The sequence below is a fragment of the Saccopteryx leptura genome, chromosome 2, assembly GCF_036850995.1.
Source record: "Saccopteryx leptura isolate mSacLep1 chromosome 2, mSacLep1_pri_phased_curated, whole genome shotgun sequence".
NCBI classification, from domain to species: Eukaryota; Metazoa; Chordata; class Mammalia; order Chiroptera; family Emballonuridae; genus Saccopteryx; species Saccopteryx leptura.
Window position 1 is genome coordinate 136358774 of NC_089504.1, and position 23476 is coordinate 136382249.

At 39.7% G+C, this 23476-nt stretch overlaps 1 pseudogene; it reads left to right on the forward strand.

The window, feature by feature from the left end:
• Positions 1–9: 9 nt before the first annotated feature.
• On the forward strand, positions 10–16598 carry LOC136391556 (phosphorylated adapter RNA export protein-like; annotated as a pseudogene).
• The last annotated feature ends 6878 nt before the right edge of the window (positions 16599–23476 follow it).

The following is a 23476-nucleotide window of genomic DNA, read 5'->3' on the forward strand; positions in this document are numbered from 1 at the left end:
GTAGTCAAGATGCTCACAGAGAACTGGGACTTGCTCTGCCAGATCACCAGTAGACTGGATTCCAGTTTCCTCACCTGTGCAAGTGTCTCCGAAAGCATTCGTGAAAATGTAAGGAGCGAAGCCAAGTGTGCCTGGCGCACCTAGTGTACTCAGTAAAAGTTAGCTGCAATAAAAGATGATGATGATGATTTTTTTTTTGATCCGTTTTTGTTTTTATTGTGTGTTGTTGTTTTTACAGAGACAGAGAGAGAGTCAGAGAGAGGGATAGATAGGGACAGACAGACAGGAATGGAAAGAGATGAGAAGCGTCAATCATCAGCTTTTCGTTGCGACACCTTAGTTGTTCATTGATTGCTTTCTCATATGTGTCTTGACTGTGGGCCTTCAGCAGACCAAGTAACCCCTTGCTCGAGCCAGAGACCTCGGGTCCAAGCTGGTGAGCCTTGCTCAAACCAGATGAGCCCGTGCTCAAGCTGGTGACCTCAGGGTCTGGAACCTGGATCCTCCACATCCCAGTCCGACGCTCTATCCACTGCGCCACCGCCTGGTCAGGAGATCTCCGTAATTTTTTGCAACTTCTCTTTCTCTCCATGATTAAAAGATAGAAAAACTGCTATCAAGCAACGATTGGATCTCTACTTTCCAATTCCTGAATGATTGTTTATTTATTCATTTATAATGAGATTTGTGGCTATCAGCCTAACCTGGATTTAGTCTGGACAGCTATAGTCCATTTAGCTGACTGTTGTCTCACTGTGGTTATAGGATCAAGGTTATAAACCTCCATTCCTGCTGCTAGAGAATGACCCTGTCACCAGCGACTTACCAGCTGCTCTGTGGTTTCCACTTTGACAGCCAGGATAGAGTGGCTTCTCAAAGAAAGTTTAATAATGCTTCCTTCCAACACTTTAACCTTTAACATTACATGACATAAGTTTTTAACAATCACTTCATAGGAAAATTTTCATATTTCCCCATGGTTACAAAAAAAATTACTAGCAAAGTTATTTGGTTCTTTTATCACTAATGTAAATCCCTTTCCTCAATCTCCTTTAAAAAAATTTTTATAAAGCAGAATCTATGGTAAAAATGAACTAGGAAAAATATAGGCAGGTAATGAAAAGACATTTTGCTAAAGATTTCTTTTTCCAGGACTTTCAAGGAAATCTTGGGTTTCCTTCCTTCAAAGGTGCAGGTTTGGATGTCAAGCTCCTAGGTTCTACTTGTGACTCTAAGGTGAGAAGTATGAATTCATATCCTTGTAGTGGTAACTAATCCTGGGGAAAATAGGAATGTCATGGGGTATTTAAAAAGTGAAAGTGATTTTCACACTCTATAACAGGGCATTCTAATCAACTCTCTCTCTCTCTCTCTCTGAGGATACATAGGAAACCATATTAAATATTTGCTTAACCACATCAGATAGTTAACAGTAGAGAATAACCAGGACAGGAAAAGATAAAGGGTGAGCCCGGCATTCGGGGCCCTTTTTGCCCTCAGAATGATGGGAGGCTGAGTGGAGGGCATTGACCACTCCAGGGGATGGGAAGGAATCCCAGGGACCTTAGTAACCTGCCTGGTACATAGCAAGGGGACCTGGAGAGGGCATTCTGGATGTAAAGAGGAACTGGAAGTCAGCCACTACCTCTAACTCCCCCCAGTGGGTCTCAGTCATCTCGGGAAAGCTGAAAGACTTAGAAACTAAAAGAGCTTCTCACCAGAAGACCAGCGTAAGGAAATGCTAATGGGCGGTCTCCCAACAGAACGAGACGATTTCCAATGAAAGCATAGAGAGAGAGGAAGAAAACAGAATGCATTTTAAATGGTAAATATGATAACATGTGATTAAATATAGTTGAAAACTACCCGCTTTTAAATCTATAGAGACAGAAAGGAGACAACTGGTGGCTAAGGGCCGAGGAGAGGTGTGATGGCGAGTGACTGCTAATGAGGGCCGGGTTTCCTTGGACAGTCATTTTAATGCTCTGAAGTTAGACTGTGCTGGTGGTTGCGTAATTCTGAGAGTACACTAAAATCCATTGAATTGTATACTTTAAAAGAGGGACTTTTATGGTATGTAAATGATTTCTCAATGGAACTTTGAAAAAAGAAAAGATGGCTGACATCAATAGCATGCAAATGAAGAAGGGCTACATGGACTGGAAGTGTTCTGGGTCATGGAGATGTCTGGGAAGAGCACAGATTAGAAATAATGATTAGTGTAATAGTGTAAACATTTAAAAAATATTTTAAAGACTTTATTCAATTTAGAGAGAGAGAGAGAGAAAGCAAGAGAGAGAGAGAGAGAGAGAAGGGGGAGGAGCAGGAAGCATCAACTCCCATATGTGCCTTGACCAGGCAAGCCCAGGGTTTCCTACCAGCGACCTCAGCATTCCAGGTCAACGCTTTATCCACTGCGCCACCACAGGTCAGGCTTTACAATTATGTTTTATGTACATTCTATTGGTGTCATGTCATATCATGTCATGTCATGTCATGGTACGTCACACACACACACACATTTTTGAAAAAGAAAGGCAACTAAGCCAAAGGGATTAATACTAACAAACACCCATTTTTCCAGCTATTTCCTTCTTAAGGAACCCCTAACAAAACAGTGATGTGGTTTCCAAGTAGACAGAGAGTGGCAAGATAAAACTTATCTCTTATGTTTTCTTTCTAAAACATGTGTGAGACAGCAGTGGAGTAAGAAGTATGAATACATTTAGTAGACACAATAGATACAGATCACCTCAGACAATAAAAATATAAAGTTTTAAATAATGCAATTCACTTAAAATAGAAAGGCTACAGCTTTATAAACATTTTTCTAATTTATAAATGCTTTTCTGTTGTAGGCCATTTTCACTGGGCTTTAACTTACCAAAAGCAGGCCCAATGCTGTTCTGTCTGCTGCCAGAGCTTGGCAGATTGCCCACACACAGTAACAAATCAGATATTGGTTAATTGATCAAATGAATAAATGTTTGAGGCCTTGGCCGGTTGGCTCAGTGCATAGAGTTTCAGCCTGGTGTATGGATGTTCCAGGTTCAATTCCCAGTCACAGCACACAGGAGAAAAGACCATCTGCTTCTCTTCCCCGCCCTCTCCCTCTTTTCTATCTCTTCCCCTTCCACTCCCAGTGGCTCAGTTGGTTTGAGCTTTGGCCCCAGACACTGAGGATAGCTTGTGGGAGCATCAGCCTCAGGCACTAAAAATAGCTCAGTTGATTCAAGCATCATTGCCAGACAGGGGTCACCAGGTGGGTCTCAGTCATGGTACATGTGGGAGTCTGTCTCACTATCTCCCCTCCTCTCACTTAAAAAATAAAAATAATAAAAATAAATAAATAAATGTTGGAATGCATTTATAAATATAAATGGAAAGAAGATAAGATTCTAGAAACTGGATGTTTAAGATTTCCTGGCGGCGGGAGGTAAATTCACTTTTTCCTTTTCCTATGACAATCTATATTATAAGTGTGGTCAAGGCTTCAAAATAGAAAGTGACACATTTATAAAATTTTACAAACCTCTGAAATTGAATAAGTTTATACTTTGGAGGCATACAACAGTTATCACTAGATACAGGATTTGCTTTCTACATTGTTACTGCTACTGAGTGATGTTAATCCTGATTTCTGACTCAGAACCATCTTCAACCTGCTCTCCGTTTGGAAGGACTCTCCCAACGTCAGCGTTCTTTCTCTGGACAGCTGTGTCAAAGACTCCTGCAAATCTTCTATAACCTCCAGAGAAAGAAAGTTCACAATATGTTACTCTAAAGTTTTTCATCCCTAAATTTTTCTTCTATCTAACATTATTCAGTAGCTACAATTTAAGATCATTTCTCTTCATTCTGCCAGTGTGAATAGAGAACAATTTTTAATACAATTTTTCTTTGTTTTCCTAACTACTGTTAAATGGTTCTATTTTTATAGAACAATGGTGTTTGAATGTCATAATGAGCTTGGTCTTTTTAAAATTCAGTTCATCACACTGACAGCCCAACTTCAGCTTGAGGAGTTCAAACGCTGTGGAAACTTTACAGTATCTAATATATTACACCTCAGAAGAAACTAGCTCAGACAATGCTAGGTCCTCCCCAGAGGCTTGGAAGAAAAGCAGTTCAGGTTTGGTTGGGTCAGTAAAGGGAGCTGTCATGAAGTGGGGTCTGCCACAGAAAGAGAAATGAAGAAATTGAGACAGAGGATTGATCATCAGTCCAAGTCATAAGAGGAAATGCCAGTGGTTATTCAAACACAAGAGCCAGAAAGTCTGAGTCCTGGAATGAAATAGAGTTTTGGAGCATAAGGGGAGTTGGCAGTTTGTGCACACAGACGAAAGCAGAAGGGGTTCCTGTACATACCGCCAGGAAGAGACATACCGTTCCTGGGCTGTGGAAGGACCAGCCTTCATTGACCTGGCAGCACAGCTCAGGGACTCTGGTTCTCAGGCATCTCAAAGATACCCAACCGCTTCTGATGATCAATTAGAATTGGCTCAGAGATGGACACGGAAATTGTTCTAAACAGGAAAGTCTGAGCCAGAAACAAGAGTTATAAAAGGGAGATTCCATTCCACTGAGGAATTTGGAATCAAATGGTTGGTATTAAAAAAAAATAAGAATACCCAATTTTAGTATTTTTGACAGATGATACATTATTATATAATTAGAATTGTATACCTGAAACCTGTATAATTTTATTAACCAATGTTACTCCAATAAATTCAATAAAAATTTCTAAAATTTCAGCCTGACCATGCAGTAGCACAGTGGAGAGAGTGTTGGACTGGGATGCAGAGGACCCAGGTTTGAAACCCCAAGGTTGCAGCTTGAGCGTGGGCTCATCTGGTTTTAGTGCAGGCTCACCAGCTTGAGCGCGGGGTCTCAAGCTTGAGTGTGGAATCATAGACGTGACCCCATGGTCACTGGCTTGAGCCCAAGATTACAAGCTTGAGCAAGGGGTCACTTGCTTTGCTGTAGCCCCTGGTCAAGGCACATATGATAAAGCAATCAATGAACAACTAAGATGCCACAAAAAAGAATTGATACTTCTCATCTCTCTCCCTTCCTGTCTGTCTTTCCCTATCTGTCCCTCTCTCTGACTGTCTCTGTCAAAAAAAATTTTTTTTAAATTTCTAATGAAACAGCTATAGCACACTAAAATAAAGTAAAAAATAATAAAAGTATTAAAAAAAAGAAAGAAAGCAACATTAGCATGATATCATCAATGGAAAATTTGCTTTGGCTACTGATAAGAAAAAGGGTTTAAAAAAACATAAAGAGTTCATTAGAAAAGAGTAATGTTGTCAGGTGTTTATTTTTTAAAAATATTTTTCTGTATTTTGATATGGTTTTATTTATTATTGTACAAAGTGAGAATTAAAGCTATTAAATAATATTCTATGTACATAATATCAATATTCTATATTCAGGGAGCCAACACTGAAAACGGTCACATCCAGAGATGATAGTTAAAATTCCATATTTAACAACTTGTGAGACCAGGGCTTTGGCCAACACTGGCCAACGCGAATAGAGCCCAGCTCTGGTTCTTGTGCTGGCTTCTGGAAACTGTCCTCTGTGTAAGGCATTAACTCTCAATTGTTAGAGAGTTCGGAGAGAAGATGCCAAGGCAGCATCCAGGCTAAGGCAGCAGAGGGACCCAACTTTGTGAATACCTGAGAAAGTATTACAATATTCTAACAACTTGCTCTGATTATAGCTCATGTGCTAGCTTGGACCTGAGATCTGAAAGCAGAGTGGTGAGATGCATGGCTTTGTACCTGGACTGCTGGGAATTAATCCTTATAAAGTACTTAGATGATTGCCTGGCATATAGTAAATGCTCAATAACCAATATTATCTATTGATAGTGGTTATCTCGGATACAGCATAAAAATAGAGCATAAAAAATAATTGTGATTGATTATCAATGCATTCCATGGGCTAGGGAAAGGGAAGTGGCAATAATAAGTGCCACAGGTTTGTCAACTCTACTCTAGTCCAGCCCTAAGACCCATCCTTACATAGCTGTGCTGACAGTGCTACTTATCACCAGCAGCAAGCAGTACATCGGGGCTCGGGGAGGACTCTTACAAGCTTCTTTAGTTAAGTGCCAACCTAAAAATCATTGATGTGAACACCAGTTACTGTATTGTAATACTGGCCTTGACCACTAACAATCATAAAGTGTTCCCAGGCTTCAAAGAAACAAAAACAAAACAAAACAAAACAAAAAACACATTGTTTTGGGTCACCATCTGGAAACCTTACAAATTCTGGTTTTGCTTTTTTTGTTTTTGTTTTTCTCTGTTCCATCACTGTGTTCCTAAGAATTGATTTGGGAGGTGAAATTTTCAAACCCTCCACCTACTGAAGGCCAACATTTGTCAGGTCTGAAGTCAGAGATGGTTGAACTTCCTTTCTATTGGTGACCGGAGAAAAGAGCTGTAAAAGCAACACCTGTGACTCCCCTTGTTGCTCTAATGGGATCATCTCATACTATATTAACAATGCCTAAGCCAAATGTCTTCATCTGATGTGCATTCCTTATAACCTAAATTCTTGTGCATATCTGAAAAAATGGTATGATTTCACTAAAAATAATTTGGAATGTAAGTGACCACTTTGATGAACTTTCAATATGATTAAAACTTTTTATCTTACAGATAACTTAGAGCAACAGGGCAAGACAACTTCTAATAGTCAATGTTTTGCCAATAATGAGTGGAAGGAAGCATTTAACCAAAACTTTGACTCCTAAAACTCTTCACTAAAGATTTTTTTGCCTAAAACTAATGAAAAATGTGAAAAACCTAAAGACCTTTTGGTTCCACAAAAATCTTGTCATTTCTTACATCCTACCCTAACCCCCTTTCTCTTGACTACTACTCCTTGCTGCCAGCTCCTTCTATTTCTCACCTTCTCCACAATCTTTTTCTCATTTTCCCAAAGCCCCTTATCTGACACATCCTTCTGCTCTGCTTCCATCAGTAGGCATACGTTCTTCCAACAACAAGCCCTCCAGAATAGGATGAGGAACAGATAGATTTTAAGCAAAAGAATTTCCCTAAATTCCCAGAGAAGAGATGAAAGTTAATCAAGAATTTAAAATACTACTAGGTTCACCTGACCAAGCAGTAGTGCAATGGATAGAACGTTGGCCTGGGATACTGATTACCCAGGTTCGAAGGTTGCTGGCTTGAATGTGGGATCATATACATGATCCCATGGTCCTTGGCTTGAGTCCACAGGTCTCTGGATTGAAGCCCAAGGTCACTGGCTTACGTGTGGGATCACAGACATGACCCCATAGTCCTTGGCTTGAGCCCAAGTGTCTCTGGCTTGAAGCCCAAGGTCACTGGCTTGAGCAAGGGGTCACTTGCTCTGCTGTAGCCCACCAGTCAAGGTACTTATGAGGAAGCAATCAATGAACAACTAAGGTGACACATGAAGAATTGATACTTCTCATCTCTCTCCCTCTCTCCCTTTCTGTCTGTCTCTCACTCTCTCAGTCTCTCTTGCTAAAATAAAATAAAATAAAATAAAATAAAATAAAATAAAATAAAATAAAAAACACAATAAAGGCTTTGGCAAGCCCAGCCTGAACTAAATCAACTTAAACACAGTAGGTTCTTTAAACATTCAAGTCTGTCTAAAATGTTGAATGGTGAGTTCACAAAAGGATCTAACTATTCCTGATTGATTCAAACAGAACAGAGACAGTAGAAAACATAAGATATGGGGACAAATCTTACTTACTGGGGTCGGGTCTTTTTTGTTGAATTTCTAGTAAAGACTGAATTGACATTAATCCAACTGTACAAGCAAAGAAAGGGTAAATCCATAGGAGAATTTGAAAATCATCATTTCAATTTCTTGTAGACAACATCCTGGGTAGACCCACAGGCAGTTGCTGCTGCATTACCCTCATTTTTGTGCACGGCCTTGAGATGAAAATCAAGCATTTGCTTTGCAAGCTAGGTCCAAAATTGCAATGGCTTCCCTATGCACTACTGGATTTGACCAAACATTTTGTGATATTCTTAGAACAAAGAAGAAAGGAGGTCATGGCTTTGCAAATTAAGTAAGGTAACACCTGACTTTTATTTTTTCTCTTAAACTGACAATAATTATCATTAACTGTGAAGGGAAAATTCAGTTTTCTTATAACAATGGTTTCTACAATGTTGATAGTAAGCCCTACTACTATGGTCACTCATCTGTCTCAAAATCAAAGACCTCTACAGTAGGTATATTGAACTGCCATCAGAAACCCCAGTTTTCTGTATTTTTACCACTATCTACCAGCCATACAACCACTGGACTCTTACCCAAAATAGCAAAATACTACAAAAATAATTATAGTTCTGTCCCTGGGGCTAAGGATAACACAGATGTAGGAGTGAATATTGGTATTATTTTTTCTCCACTTGTTATCTTCAGAGTTTTTCAACTTTACCATGTATCTGCCCAACACTTTCAGGGAAAGATAGCTGGCATACTTATGTTGTAGTAAGCAACCCTGTATCCCTAGCAGTGTCTATATTCTTCTAGAGTACTATTTCTCATGTGGACGCTAAGCCTTTACTTGCTTAGTACACACAAACCTGATTTATGACTACTGGGTAATTTTTGGAGATTTTCATGTATGTCAGATCTTTCCACTTTCTATGGAACATATTTCATTGAAGTCCAGTAACTTACAAAATGAATAATGAACTATACTGTGGAGATTTGACCACTTTTTATGTATACCACCCTATAGTGGAGATGATACAATTGGAAAAGTTGCCAGAAATACATTATTTAACTTGGCCAAGTTATAAAAGCTACTCCCAGTGCAAAACAGATAGTATTGGGCAATGTAATCCTTTCAGTTTCCTCATAGTTAACCTGTGCTAAAAACTTGTGCAGCACTGATCGGGTAGATCAGTCCATCTCTAAACTAAAGGAGGTGATATCTGGATTTCCAAGGTGAGACCCAAATGCACACTGGGAAAATTGTTCTTGGATTAGGTTCACTAGTTTTAGATCATGTCTTCAAAGCATTCTACGAAGGCTAACCGATCTCCTGCCCTTATTCTTCATGTGCATTGTAATTGTATACTGTGGACTCCCAGAATTTTAAGTATTACCATGTCATTTGATTATAGAAGCAACAAAGCCAGAGTCTGTTCTCTCTCCAAACTCTCATTTTTAGATGACAGAATCATCTAGAGATTATGACAGCTGTATAGATCTGCAGCAAGACTGCTTTTGTGGATAAACTCAGAACTAGTTAGAGGCTGGCTGAAAAGGGTGTTTCCAGAACTGTGTACCATTCCTGTTCATGCACCTGCAATCTCAGGATGTCTGCGACTCATATAACACCTCCTTCTTCACTGAGAACCTCATCTTGCCTGCACTAATTCTTGCCACAAAAAGGTGTTTTAAAAAATAATGATTCAAAAAATATTTTTTTATATTTTTTAAAATATATTTTTATTTTCTTTATATGTATATTAAAAAACTAGAAATACTAATTGCTGAGGATAAAGACAATTGTCAGAAACTTCTTAACAACAGTTATGAAAAGCATTTAAATATCAAATTTAAGATGCTTTCCTTGATACTAAATGAAACAATGTTTTTGTCTAATTTAGAAATCTTATTTTAAAAAACAACAACTTTTTAGATACAACGATATCAATTTCAAATATCAATATAAATTCTTTTTTATTCATATTACTTGGACCTATTTATGTTCATGTTTATCCTTTAGAGCAGTGATTTTCAACCTTTGTTTCTCACGCACTCATAAACTAATTACTAAAGAAAAAGGGGCCCTGACCTCTTCTTCCTTAGTAACTAATTTATTTGTGCCATGAGATGAAAATGGTTGTATTTAGTCAGGGGCACTGATCTTAGTAATTCGTGTGTGTTTGTGCCTGAAAAAAAAAAAGGTTGAAAATCACTGCAGAGCAATCAAGAAATTTACTGTGGTCAAGAAATTTATTTTCTGAGAAAAGAAGAACTATCAATGTGCATTATTTAAAAAATAGAATAAAGAATAAAGAGTGGCAAATTGAGTGTAACAACCTGGAAAAGCAATGACAACATTGTCAGCCTTTCCTCTTTTTCAATTCCTTCTTAATATTTTCCTTGCTGAGATCCAAGTGGTTAGTCCAATTGTCAAGTAGTGGTTAATTTCTAATGGGGAAGCCAGTGTGTTTGCTACACACTGATGTAAAACATACTCTGGCAGCATTTTGGGTAAAATTTGTCTCTTGGTAGGACTTCCGGAAACAGAAGAGATGGCCATATAAATTTGTATTTCAGATAATAGAAAGTTTTACTATAAGAATGTCCCATGCAATATTTGTTGATTATACTTCAAATTATTTGTTCTTTTCTGAAAAGTCAAAATTAACTGGGTGTCCTGTACTTTTATTTGTTTTACCTGTTTACTCTGTTTCTTGATCTTGTAATGATTAATGCAACAATAGTGAAACAATAGCTTATAACACCTTTGGGGCTTTGTAAAATACAATTAATAAATGCCTAACTAAAAAGGGTGTTGAATAAACTAGCAGAGTTCCTTTCTTATCTTGCAGTTGTCCATAACAAATGTTACTGAGTTGGATGGATAAAAGCAAGAAATAAAGTAATCAGAAACTTGTTTACTTGGGGAGAAATATCCAATGCCCCATCAGTTCAGTAAAGACTCTAATAGTTCTGGACTGCATATAGTCAGAAATATATTCCCAGAGATGAAAGAATGGCTTCTCTGAGAAAGGTTGACAGGAACTACATTTTCATTTCCTTCGGAAAATTCCCCATGCATTTGACTCTGACATTATCCTCGGTGTTTGTTTGTGCATGTGCAGCCACACAAACACTTTGTTTCTGTTCCAAAAGAGTTCTATGCTACTTCTATGTGAAATAAGAAATTGGAAGGTAAGTAATATCCACGCATGAAGATTTGGTGTTTACTTGGACTATGTCATTAACATTTCCAACTTGTTGAGTGGTTTCCGTGATTCTCAGAGGTCTTCACCCCATAAAAGCTGATGGATGGGCTGACAGAGCCTTCCAGGCTTGGGCTAGTAAAATGTGAGCTCAGCGCCTGGAAACAATAAAACAGCAATTTTCTAAGAGATTTGCCTGTAGGAAAAGCCAGGAACATAAAAGCCCTTTTTACTCTCCTACCCTAAGCCTCTTCTTTTCTCTCAGTAGTAAGAGGGGTTTGGGAGGACTGTATCCTGTCAGGTTAATTGAGGGTGACAGTCAATGTGATCTCAGCAGCAGCGGCTGCAATGGCTCCAAGGGAAAGACCACTGGAGCAGAAATCAGAGATGCTGGGCTCTGGTCCGGCCACAGTGGAGCTTCCTGTCAAGGACAACAGAAGCCAAAGCTGTAGAAGTTAGGTTATGTCAGGCCTTTTCTCACAAAAGCTTAGATGGAGGCATCCAGTCATGAGTTGACAAGCAATGGTTCTGGCTCCTCCCTAGTTATGTGCATCAGAGCTGGCCCGGGCTGTCTAAAATTCATCTTGGGCATTGTCCACACACTGCATTCTCAGAGGGTATTACCCTGAAACTGGGTTTTTTAATGTTACAAGAAATGAAGGGATATGTGTCCTGGACTCGGTGCCCTACAAAGAGATTCAGGGTAAGGAGGTCTAGACTAAAGAGATGTGCCAGCTATCCATGGGGTCTTGGTCTCCCAAGTCAGTCTTGTGACAGCAATCAATTAACCTTCATTCTGAAGAAGCCCATATTCTGGGTCCCTCGTCCAAATCCACCAGCCACTGAGTACTTTTTGATCTAAAATGGATGGAATTATGACCATTGCTGTTTCTTATTTGGTAATTTAACAATCACATAATGGCTTACTTACTGTTTCAACCAGCAATCCAAAACTCTTCAACATGGTAAATAACTATAAGCTTAAAATAGGGTCTCTGGATGGCCTAAAAATAATGTTGGAAGAAGTGTCTTTCAATGGACTTTTTGGTTCTCACTAGGAAACAACCTATATATTCAGCGTTTAAAATCCTAACTTGAGGTTAATTTACATGAGGTTGTGCTATGATAGAGATGTTGGCTGTGTCTTATTGCCCAGCAGGGGACGGGACCATCATAAAAGATGGGAAAACGGTTATTGGTCCAGGAGGACTGAGCTCCCTTTACTCAGGGCAAAGTTAGGAGCCTGCATTAAGCTGGAGAAGGGGAGCGGATAAGAGAGAGGAGCGTAGCCAAACCTGAGGAGAGAGCTGGCTTCTTCTGAGATTAGAGGAATCAATGATTGAAACCAGGTCTTTTAAAGCCATAGGTTTTCACCAGTGGGTACTCGTGTTCTTCAACCCCACACATTGCCCTGGGAGGTCACAGGACAGTGAAGGGTACACACAGATGCCAGGAAAGTAACCTCAAAGTGCTGCAGGCCCTATGGACAAGGCATGAGGTGACAGAAGCAGCAGATGCCACAGGTAGCAGGACTGTGACTAGAACACACACCGACTTAGGAGGGAGGGAGGTAAAGGCCAGAGAGGGAGATATTTCATGATCCAAACTGCAACACTATCCAGTTCCCATGCCGATGCTCTACCCACCGTCTGGCATGGCTGAGTGGGAAGCCCTGCTGGCACCACCTTTCCCAGCCAGGGCTAGAAGTCCGAGGACAGGCTGGCCGCCAGGCAGAACCCGTGAACATCCGAGGTCAGGAGCCACAGGAAGCATGTGAGCACCGAGCAGCTCCCATGAGTTGTTTCCAGAGAGAAGCTCAGATTGTCCTGGCTCGGCCTTCTGTCTCCCGTCTAAACTCTTCCCAGCTTCACCTCCAGGCCTCTGCTGTCAGGCAGGATTTTCAGACTGATTGGTCCCATTATATGGGTCAGATGGTGCTTTTCTGTTTAAAGGATGAGTGGGCTTTTCTGTTTAAAGGACAAGAGGGCATTTCCATAAGATGCATCTCATTTTACTAATATCACTAATGTCTTTGCTTTCTTGCATCCAATCAATCATTCCACTTCATCTGTGGATTTCATTAATGAGCCATTGACTCCCTCTTCCAGACCATTAGTGAAGATGTCAAATTCTGACTGGACCTAATACCAATTCCCACAACTCATCGCCGTTTCCCCTGAGAGCTCCCGGGGAGGCATTCATCACTCTTGTGCATGTGCCTTCATTATCCCAAACCAATTTTAATCTATTTTGCAAGAAACACTTAAGATGTTATAAAAATTAATGCTTTCCCAAGGATCTCCTAATTTGTATAGGATTAGACAGATGGCCACACGCTACAACCATGAAAACCGAGCACCCCAACTAACCTCATGGTGTAGGCTCATTTATCCACTCAGTCTGTGGAAAAATAGGAAGACTACGTTTCCTGCTTAACGCTTCTTCTGCCTTTCCAGCATTCCACTTTTCTATTGATTTGCCTTTTTATTTGTCAGAAGTTTCCAATTTCAGTCTATCCTGTGGTTCCTCTTAGGGTATTTTACGCAAATCAGCATGTTTCCGATGGCAATAGCCGACACAGGTGGCTAAAATTTAAGTTTAAGTTGATGTTCTAAATGGCTTGAAAGCAGGTATTGCTTCCTGGGTTTTTCTGACATTCCACTACCCTCTTTTAGTGTAAATCAGGTTCTGGTAAATGAACTAAAAAATAAAGTCTAGTAAATGAGCTTAATTTACTTTTATTTCTATCCCTAGGTACCTGGTTACACAGGGGATTCAAGTTTGAATACCAACTTTTGTTTTGTATTGAGATTTCCTTCTGAAACTCAAGAACAGCATTTCTCATCTATTAAAATACTTTTTTGATAAAAGAATATACAATTTGATCTCTACTATTATTATAAGTTGCAAAAAATGCTTATAGAAGTACACGGAGGGCCCTGGCCGGTTGGCTCAGCGGTAGAGCATTGGCCTGGTGTGTGGAAGTCCCAGGTTCAATTTCCGGCCATGGCACACAGGAGAAGCACCCATCTGCTTTTCCACCCTTCCCCCTCTCCTTTCTCTCTATCTTTCTTTTCCCTCCTGCAGCCAAGACTCCCCTAGAGCAAAGTTGGCCTGGGCACTGAGGATGGCTTCATGGCCTTCACCTCAGGGGCTAGAATGGCTCCAGTTGCAGTGGAATAATGCCCCAGATGGGCTGAGCATCGCCCCCTGGTGGGCATGCCGGGTGGATCCTGGTCTGGCGCATGCAGGAGTCTGTTTCTCTGCCGCCCCCCACCCCCAGCCCCTCTTCTCACTTTGGAGAAATACAAAAAAAAAAAGAAGTATACTGAAAACTAAAAATGTTTGTTCCTTAATATACTGTTATATAGTCAAATAATAGGTAATAGGTTTTTTTTTTCAAAGCTATGAAGAGAAGCACTATTTAAAACCTTTGAGGAAATAGTTTCTTTCTGCTTAGAGTCCAAGCTGAAAATGGAGCTCCCATTAGTCAAGTGACATGGTATTTTCTGAGTAACACCATTAAACTTTTTCCAGGAAACAGGATCTCTGATATTACTCTCTAATCACTTTATGTGAAATAGCATGTAGGTTGCAACTCAAAAATTATTCTAGAAGGTGCCATATCACTGGCTCTTTGAATGTACTTCCAAGTTTTATTGAGGATTCTTTGATTATGTACAGTAATATAGTACAACATAGCATTACAGAATAAACACAAAGCATAATATTAGAGCACTGACTTTGCAAACAGCATAAATTAAAATCCTGATTCTGCTACATATTAGTTGTGTGATATTATTTAATCTCTTTGAGCAGTAGTTTCACCATATGAAAATGTGATAATGATACATACCAATTATATGGCTTGAGTGAGTGTATATATTAAGATTTTCTGAAGAAACAGAAACATATATACTGAGGGAAGGTACATAGTTTGAATCTGGGAGAGCTCAATCTACTATATTCTATTAGAGCCTCTAATGGATTGGATGAGTCCCACCTACATTATGGCAGGTAATTTGCTTTACTCAAAGTCTAGAGATGTAAATATTAGCTTCATCCAGCAAACACCATCAGAAACATCCAAAGGCTGTTTGAACAAATATGTAGGCACTGGGACCCAGCCAAGATGACACATTAAAATGAACCTACAGAGTGAATTAAAGTTTGGAAAGAGGGAGAAACAGATGGTAGCAAGTATTCAATAAAAACTTATTATTTTATGTATCCCAGTGATGTAAGACAAGGAAGAAGTCGAAGTTTTTTGTTGAGAGTTTCTGATAAGGATCAGCTGATATATGACTAAGGAGATGTAGAGTGATTGCCAATTCACTGTCTTTGTGGATTCTGACGTAACAGTCACACCCAGTGACAGGCCACTGCAGGTGCCCAAAGTACTAGGTGAGGACAGCACAGTGAGGCCCTTCCTAGCTACTGCAGCTGCCTGTGCACCTGTGCGGCAGCTGCGTCAGGCTTGCTCGCTGGTTTACCAGCTGCAAGGTCTTCGCCTGATTGGCGTGTGAGTGAGTGGCAGCGCCATGTGTGTATGGCCTATGTAAAGCTATGGGTGCTTGTGCTCAGGGGATTGCGGGTGGCGAATTGCCTGCCTGCCACTGTGAAGGGGCCATTTTGCTACTTCTTTGCCTGAAAGGTGGTTTCCCCTGCCTGTGTTGTGAGACTCTATTAAACAGAATGGCCCAACCCTTTCCGGCTCCACAGTTTCTCTACCGTCTGCCCGAATCCAACGTGGACCTGCCTGGCCTCGGTCACTGGCATTACAGCACTACTATCACATTATTGTACTGTTACAGGTGTGGACTCAACTGAAGAGAGTTTTTCTGATTTAGATAATGACAGCTCTCTTTGTAAACACAAGCAACATAAATGTTTTAACCCTCCTCCCAAACCAGAGCCTTTTCAGTTTGGCCAGAGCAGCTAGAAACCGCCTTCTGCTGGCGGGAAGAAGGTCAACAATCTATGGGGTGTCACACTGCAGGAGCAGAATCAAGATGCGTAGTCACTGGACTTGGTATTTTGGAAATGCAAGGTACTATTGGCAAAAGCAGACAATCCGAGACCTACAATTATTTGCTTCGTAATAAACGAAGAGGGTATCTCAAGAACATGTGAAGAATTCGACAAAGAGCTGGCTGAATCTGTGCAAGGTGGTAAGAAATCAAGCTCAAAGGAAGAGGGAACTGGCAAGGCATCTCAAGTAGAAATGATCTGTCCAAGACAGACAAGGGGACAGACTGAAAATGAACTATACAGGCTGGTATGAGATCAGAGGGGAAGATTCTCAGGAGAAAGTGGCTGAAATTTAATTACTTTCAGGTGGCAGGAACCAAAGAAAGATCTGATAGCCTGAGCAGCAAGTATAATTGGGAACCAAATGGCAATTGAACTCCTGATGGAAACTGCTAAGGTCAAACAAAACGGTGGCCTTTTCATAATGAACAGTTGAAGAAAAAAACACCAGGTAGGGTTTTCTTGAATCTCCTAAAAAGCACTCCCAGTATTAGGGAGGAACAAATTAAGGACATGTTCTATATTAAAAACCAAAAGGAATATGACAATAAAAAAAAAAAACTGCTAGGAAGAGGAGAACACAAGTGTTGGGGAGATGAAATAAGCTACTAAAGTCTAAATTTCCAAGAAGATAATGATATATCATGAGAAATTTTTGCAAGTTGACACAAATGAGGCCCTGATGTCTCATGATGAATCCCAGGAAGGACATGGAGAAGCAAAGTTGGATGCAGAGGAAGCCCTTAAGGTTGATTTGGACATTTTTTTAGTACATTTTAAGGAATACACCTTTCTAAAATAACATTGGAATAAATTATTTATACTGGAGGTCGGGGGAGACGAGAGTTGTTTGTGACCCTGCATACTGGCTACTGACTTTCACACAAAAAGGAGAAGACACTAGAAAGATATGGAACTGAAAATGCTCATAGCACTGATGTAAAGCAGAAAGAAGACTCTAGGGTGACTCATCGATGACACACAGTGGCACCGCCCCAGCTCCAGGTAATGCAAGGCCAACAATGTAGTATATAACACAAGTATGTACTCTTCCTTTTGTATTTTTTTCTTCCAAACCATACACAAAGTGAGGAACCAGACATTCTAAAAGATATGCCCCCCAAATAGTGCAAGTAGAAGAAAGAGAGCACTAGAATAAAAATGTAAATGCACTGGTTAATGCTGTGGGGAAGAAGTTTTTATTCTAGTCAATTCCACACAAAGTTTATTCTGATTTAACTACTGATATTGACCTTGCTGGGGTCTGATCTGTTTCCAATTTAGAAGAGCTTAACAAAGATATTTTTGCATCCTACACATGACCCTACCACCATCACCAGAAAGTAAAACCACTCATAATAGTACAACACAGGCAATGGAAGTCAGAGAGACTACAGGTATTATAAATGTAGTGTTAATTTTTAAATTTTTTAAATTGAGCTTTAATGAAAAGTGCATTGAAACTGAGACAGAATCAACAACTGGCTGGATGTTTCCTTTTAGAAATGTTTTCCTCTTTCTGTTGGGAAATGTTTTAAGCCAAGTTTCCTCTCTTGTAATGGAGAGAAAATAATATGACCTGTCCTACTTTCTAGAGGAGTTGTGCTTGTCACAGACAGCAAGATATGTGAAAGCACATTGAAAAACAAAATGGTGTAAGTGGAGTTATTATTCTCAGTATCAAAAAGAAAAGAAGCGAAATGGCATGGGGAAATGGGAAGGGCAAGAGCCTCAGAGTCAGCCAGTCTGGGGACTGAGTATCAGTTCTGCTTCTCTCTACTTGTGTGACTGTGAGGATTTCTCTTCACCTCTTAGAGCACAAACTGTCAGGCTTTATATGTTGAAGTTTCCAGGTGTGGGTATACTGATGAGTACCTTTGTGAAGCTGTAGGCAGGAATGTGTAAGAAGAAGGAAGAGGCGACATTGTTGCACCTACGTTGAATGGGAAGAACACTATATAACACAGGAGATGCTAAAACACAAGAGATTGTCAAGGCCAAGAAGAAAATATTTTGTGGAAGAGAATTACAATGAGTTAGGAAAAGTGGGAAAAAGGATAAAGGAGAAACCTGCGATGAACTGAGTTTAGACCAGACGTGAATCTGGAAAGAGGTTTCAGGTAGGCAGCTCAAATCTACAGCCTCGATCTCCAAGCGTCTCAGTAGGAGAAAGATCTCAGGATAGACTGAAACCCTGTTAGACTGAAGCATGTCAGTCTTTTTTAAACAAAACTCAAAACTAAGGAAACAAAATAAAATAGAGGTAAAGTTCTAAGGACTCTTAGGACTCACTCTGGAATTGAAAATAAGATACGCTTGAGTCTAAACAACCCAGAGCTGTACTTCCTGGGTAACTGCTAGCGAGCTATTGTCTCTTGCTCCAAACCCACCTGTCCATAGTCAGCCTTATGACGGTAGGTCTGGGACTCGGCAATCCTCCTCTGTTTTGCCACCTGATTCTATGTTAGGCTCTGTTGTCAGTAGGGGGCACTAGAGGGAGACTGGAAAGTTGAGCAGGAAGAAAGGATTGCTCCTTTCTTTTGCTGCATGTGAGCTTCCTGCCTATTTTCCTGTTCCTGGATCACCCCCAAGTATGTCTTTACCTTTGCAGTAGCAGTTTCTTGTAATTCCTGTAACATTTGCAGATGATACCCCCTCAGAGACAGCTGCTCACGCCAGTCACCAGACCCTCCTTACAGGTCTGCATGCCAGACCCCTTCTCTGAGCTCAGAGATACTAGACCCGTGTCAGCAGTGCAGAGTGCACCTTGCTCTACAGGTGCTCATTCTCACCACTGCTCTTCAACATCATACTGGAGGTCTTGCCCATTACATTAAGGCAAAAAAAAAAAAAAAGACAAAAACTATAAAAGAAATACAAAAGAAAAATGATCAGAAAGGGAGAAATAAAACTCTCTTTGCAGATAACATGATTATTTTTATAGAAATTTCTACAGATTTTAAACTACTGGAACTAGTAAATGAATTTGTCAAAGTCACAGGATCAAGGTTACCTTGCTAAAATCAGTTGTATTTTTACATATTAAAGCAAACAACATGAAAATTAAATTTCTGAAATTCCATCTACAATTGTACCAAAACCCACAAAACCCTGAGAAGATATGATTCTGTCACTTGGGATTTAGTATATACTTTTGATCAGGTAACAATAGATGTTGCTGTCTCTCCTATAACTTGACACGTGGATTGTTTAAGAACCAGTGGGTTGAAGAGCGGATGGTCTCCTCTTATTATTATACTAAATAACCCACTTGCAGAGCTTTTATATCTGTATCTACAACTTTTAAGTTCTGCTGTTTGGCGGTCTTTGTTTCTAAGAGAGAAACCCTTAGAATGATGCTTCCATGGGACTGGAGCTGGAGACCACAGTTGGATTGTTTTTAGCTCCTCATACTACTAAATCAACAGGCAAAGAAAGGGGTTGCTCTGCTGGGTGGTTCATTCTAATTACCAAGAGGAAATTGAATTGAATTGCCTGAAAATGTGAACAGGGAGTATTATTTCTGGACCTATGGGATTCTCTGTGATGTCTCTTATTACCATCATTTCCAACAGTAAATGTGACCTGAAAACTGCATCAACCAATAAAAGAAAGAGCCACTAAAGAGTCAGACTTTTAGGAAGAACCATGACCAGTTGAGGTCCCGGCTAATGGAAAAGGAAACAAGGCATATATAAGGGAAGAAGGAAGTTATGAATATCAGCCACAGCCTGTGATGAGTTACAGAGTGAGTCTTGCAGCAGCTCCACAGTTTCCTCTATTTGTTGCTGGATGTATTTGTGTGTATGTATACATTAACTATTTTATTCTTCTCTTTTCTTTTTCTTGTTATTTAACATGTTTTATTGAAGGCTAAAACTATGATTTAATATTTAGAAAATGATATATAGATGGGATTGGGCTGCAACTGAAGTACAATTAACATACTCCAGAGATGACTAGAACATATTTACAGTATGGTTTTATCCAGCCCACATGGGCAGGAAGAAACTGCTAGGATCTATTTATACTTATATTATCCTTTCAAATTTTTATTTTAACATATATTATATATTAGTGAAACAATACACATAAAATTTATAAATAAATGTATTGACACATATATTAGGGGTGCAAGCTAAAAAAGCATGACAAGGGTATATGATTAAAAGAAGTTTTGAGATCACAAAGTTAGAGCATAGTGGTTTAGAAATCAGGAATATAGGTTTGCTCCCTTTGTGTGGGCTACTTAGTTCTGCAAACAGAGACATTTTATTCCAAAACAGACCCTGCTCACTAATCCACTTAGTACCCATTTTACTCATGGCACCAGGCCAGATATTGAAGGTGCCTTCGTAAAACACACCTTTCCTGAGTAAACAAGGAGTCCACATCATTAGCACATGATCTGAAGGCCAGTGCTTACATGTCCTGACTAAATGGGTCTGCTGAGGTTATCGACTTACTTGGTAAGCTCCTAGAGGGCAGAGACCCAGGTTACAGATAGTGAACTCTTCTCATATTCTATCTAGCAGAAATATCTACCAATGACAATCAGAGTTCCACCACTAGAGTGATGACCGATGGTCACAGAGGTCCTGAAGGATTACGTACACACTCTGCCTTCTCGATCAAACTAGAAGACTTCAAATTATTTCTGTTGCTCAGTTTTGTATCTTCTTGGAACCATGGAGCACTCCCTTAGAATCATTAGCTTGATTCTTAGAATCATTTCTCTAGCCAGGCCTGACCAGTCTTTTGTATTTCTTCTGTGCCATCATCCATAAAATTTTTCCATTCATGTCCTCACTCACTGCACATATGTTTATTGAATAAGTGAAGTTTATAGATAAAGAAAATATCAAAGTCCTCCTACTATCTATATAAGAAGATTTGAACTATAGTGACCTGTAAAATTCTCTAACCAAGAGATCTGCATCAAATATTTAAATAATAATCTACATTCCCTTCCAGTCAACCCATTACCCTCTTCCTGCCCCAGTCTCATTTCTAAAATGTTACTGGATCCAAATCCTGAAATAGTCTAATGATCATTACCTATTGCCAACCAGGACAGCAAGCTCCACACTGACCAGCAGCTACTTGGCCCAATATGTCTGAAGATGAATGGGTCCCTTTGTTTCTATAGACAACATTTTTCTCTCTTAAAAATAATTGATACTGTTGACAGACTGCTACTTGGAGACACACTGTTCAGTAGACAAGCTGTTAGGCGAAAAAGCACTTCTTTTCTGGATCATGTAGAGACCAGCAATTTTTAGGTAAAACAAAAAATGTTTCAGATGACCCTAAGTGATAGGGGAACTTTCCTTGTTGATAAGAAGAGGCACTTTCACCTAAATGGCTGCCAGAATGCAGACACATCCACAGTTAGAGACCTTCACATTGATCTTACTAATTAGACAGCAATCTTACGTCCAAGAAGCCACTCAGAAGTGGGAAGCTTCCCAAGTCTTTTAAATGAATCTCACTCAGCAAAGACTCCTTCTGTTTCACATTTCTGAAATAGAATGGCACTCCGTCTTTGTCATAGACCCATTATTTTAATTAGTTTTCGGTCTCCTAGTCCACCAGTTTAATAGGCTTCCTGATCGCCAAGCCAAGTATTAAACCTATTCATCTAATATCAACACTGATACTGGTGAGTACACACTTAAATGTATTCATGGATTAACTAATACTTCCTTAAGCCTTTACTCATTGAAACATCACAATTGCCCTGGCGAAGTTCTTTTGTGAATATCAGTAGAAAGGATATGGAGTTTCTTTACCTGATTTAATAACCGGGGAAGAAAGATTGAGGAGAAAAGGCCAGGAATTACGGGGCAAAGCCATTTCAACTACTGTACTTACAGGGGATTAGCTTTCACAGGGATATTTTTTTTTCAAAGAGGAGGGTTGTTTCTCTTTCATATTTAAAAACAAAAAAAAAAAGAGAGAGCATGGGTGGAATAAGATTTTAACCGGTATTTATGTTGTGTAGTTAAAATGGATTATGTCGTATTAAGACCCCTCATCACCTCTAAACCTGCAGTGGGAGAACATTCTTTTAAACATGATGGAGTATAAACAGTTATGTGAGCATTGCCATCTGGGTAGGCTTTGGTGGTAACTTTCAAACTCCTTTAGTATCCTCAAAAGATGCTTTAAATGCATTCAGATGCTTCTCAGTAAGTGCTGGGAGAGTTTAAAGGATTTCAGCAGTTCTTCCTCTCTCAGTCAGCAAGAATTTTCTGCTAACGACCTCCAGTTCCTTTAGGACTTTGCAAACATGGAATGGAAGCTCATCAACACTACCCACAAGCAAACCGCTTCCAGCACACTTGCGCAGCCAGCGCTGAGCGAGCCAGGCAGCTCACTGTGAGCCCAGTCTGGGAGCGTCAGAGACGGTCTCGGTGGAGGTGCCTGCAGCTGGGCAGGAGAAGTGGAACAGTGTGATTCTGGCTTCAGTCACTGACCCAAAGAGTCCAAAGACTGATTATGGAGATGCCATCTAAATGGGAAAGCAGCCAGTTGGCTGAGTAGGAAGTTTCGGTAATCAGACATCTCTAAAAACAACAGTGAATCCAGTTCAGTATACAGAAGAAACCACTGGAGTCCACTGGATTAAGTCAGAACGCCCTGATTAAAAATACTAAGGAAGTTCTGGAGAAATAGGTCTTTTCATACACAGTTGGTAGGAGAGTAAATTAAAACAACCATTCTAATAAAATAAAAAATTTAATTGTGCCTAGTATTTGACTAATCACTTTTTTGAGAATTTATCCTAAGAGTATATTGAGAAAAGCATGTGACTATACCTGTAGAAAATTATTTATTATGATATTGTCACTGGGAGCAACCTGAATGCTCATATAAAGTACTTTATTAAGTAAATTATAGTACATATTTACAGGGGATTATCTAACCATTAAAAATGGATCAGGTTCATAGAACAAGATGTTCATAATACATTTTGGGGTGATAAAGTTAGATCATGCAATTACATATCTACCATATTTTCCCATGTATAACACACTACCATGTATAAGATGCACCTTTATTTTGGGGCCCGGATTTTGAAAAAGAAAAGTATTATATAAAGTTATTGAACTCAAGTTTTATTCATCATAAAATTCATACAACTCTTCATCCAGGTGAAAAAGCGGGAAATGCAAGTAAAAAAATCTACAACCACTGTATAAAACCGGGGTCCCCAAACTACAGCCCGCGGGCCGCATGCAGCCCCCTGAGGCCATTTATCCAGCCCCCGCCGCACTTCTGGAAGGGGCACCTCTTTCATTGGTAGTCAGTGAGAGGAGCATAGTTCCCATTGAAATACTGGTCAGTTTGTTGATTTAAATTTACTTGTTCTTTATTTTAAATATTGTATTTATTTCAGTTTTGTCTTTTTACTTTAAAATAAGATATGTGCAGTGTGCATAGGGATTTGTTCATAGTTTTTTTTATAGTCTGGCCCTCCAATGGTC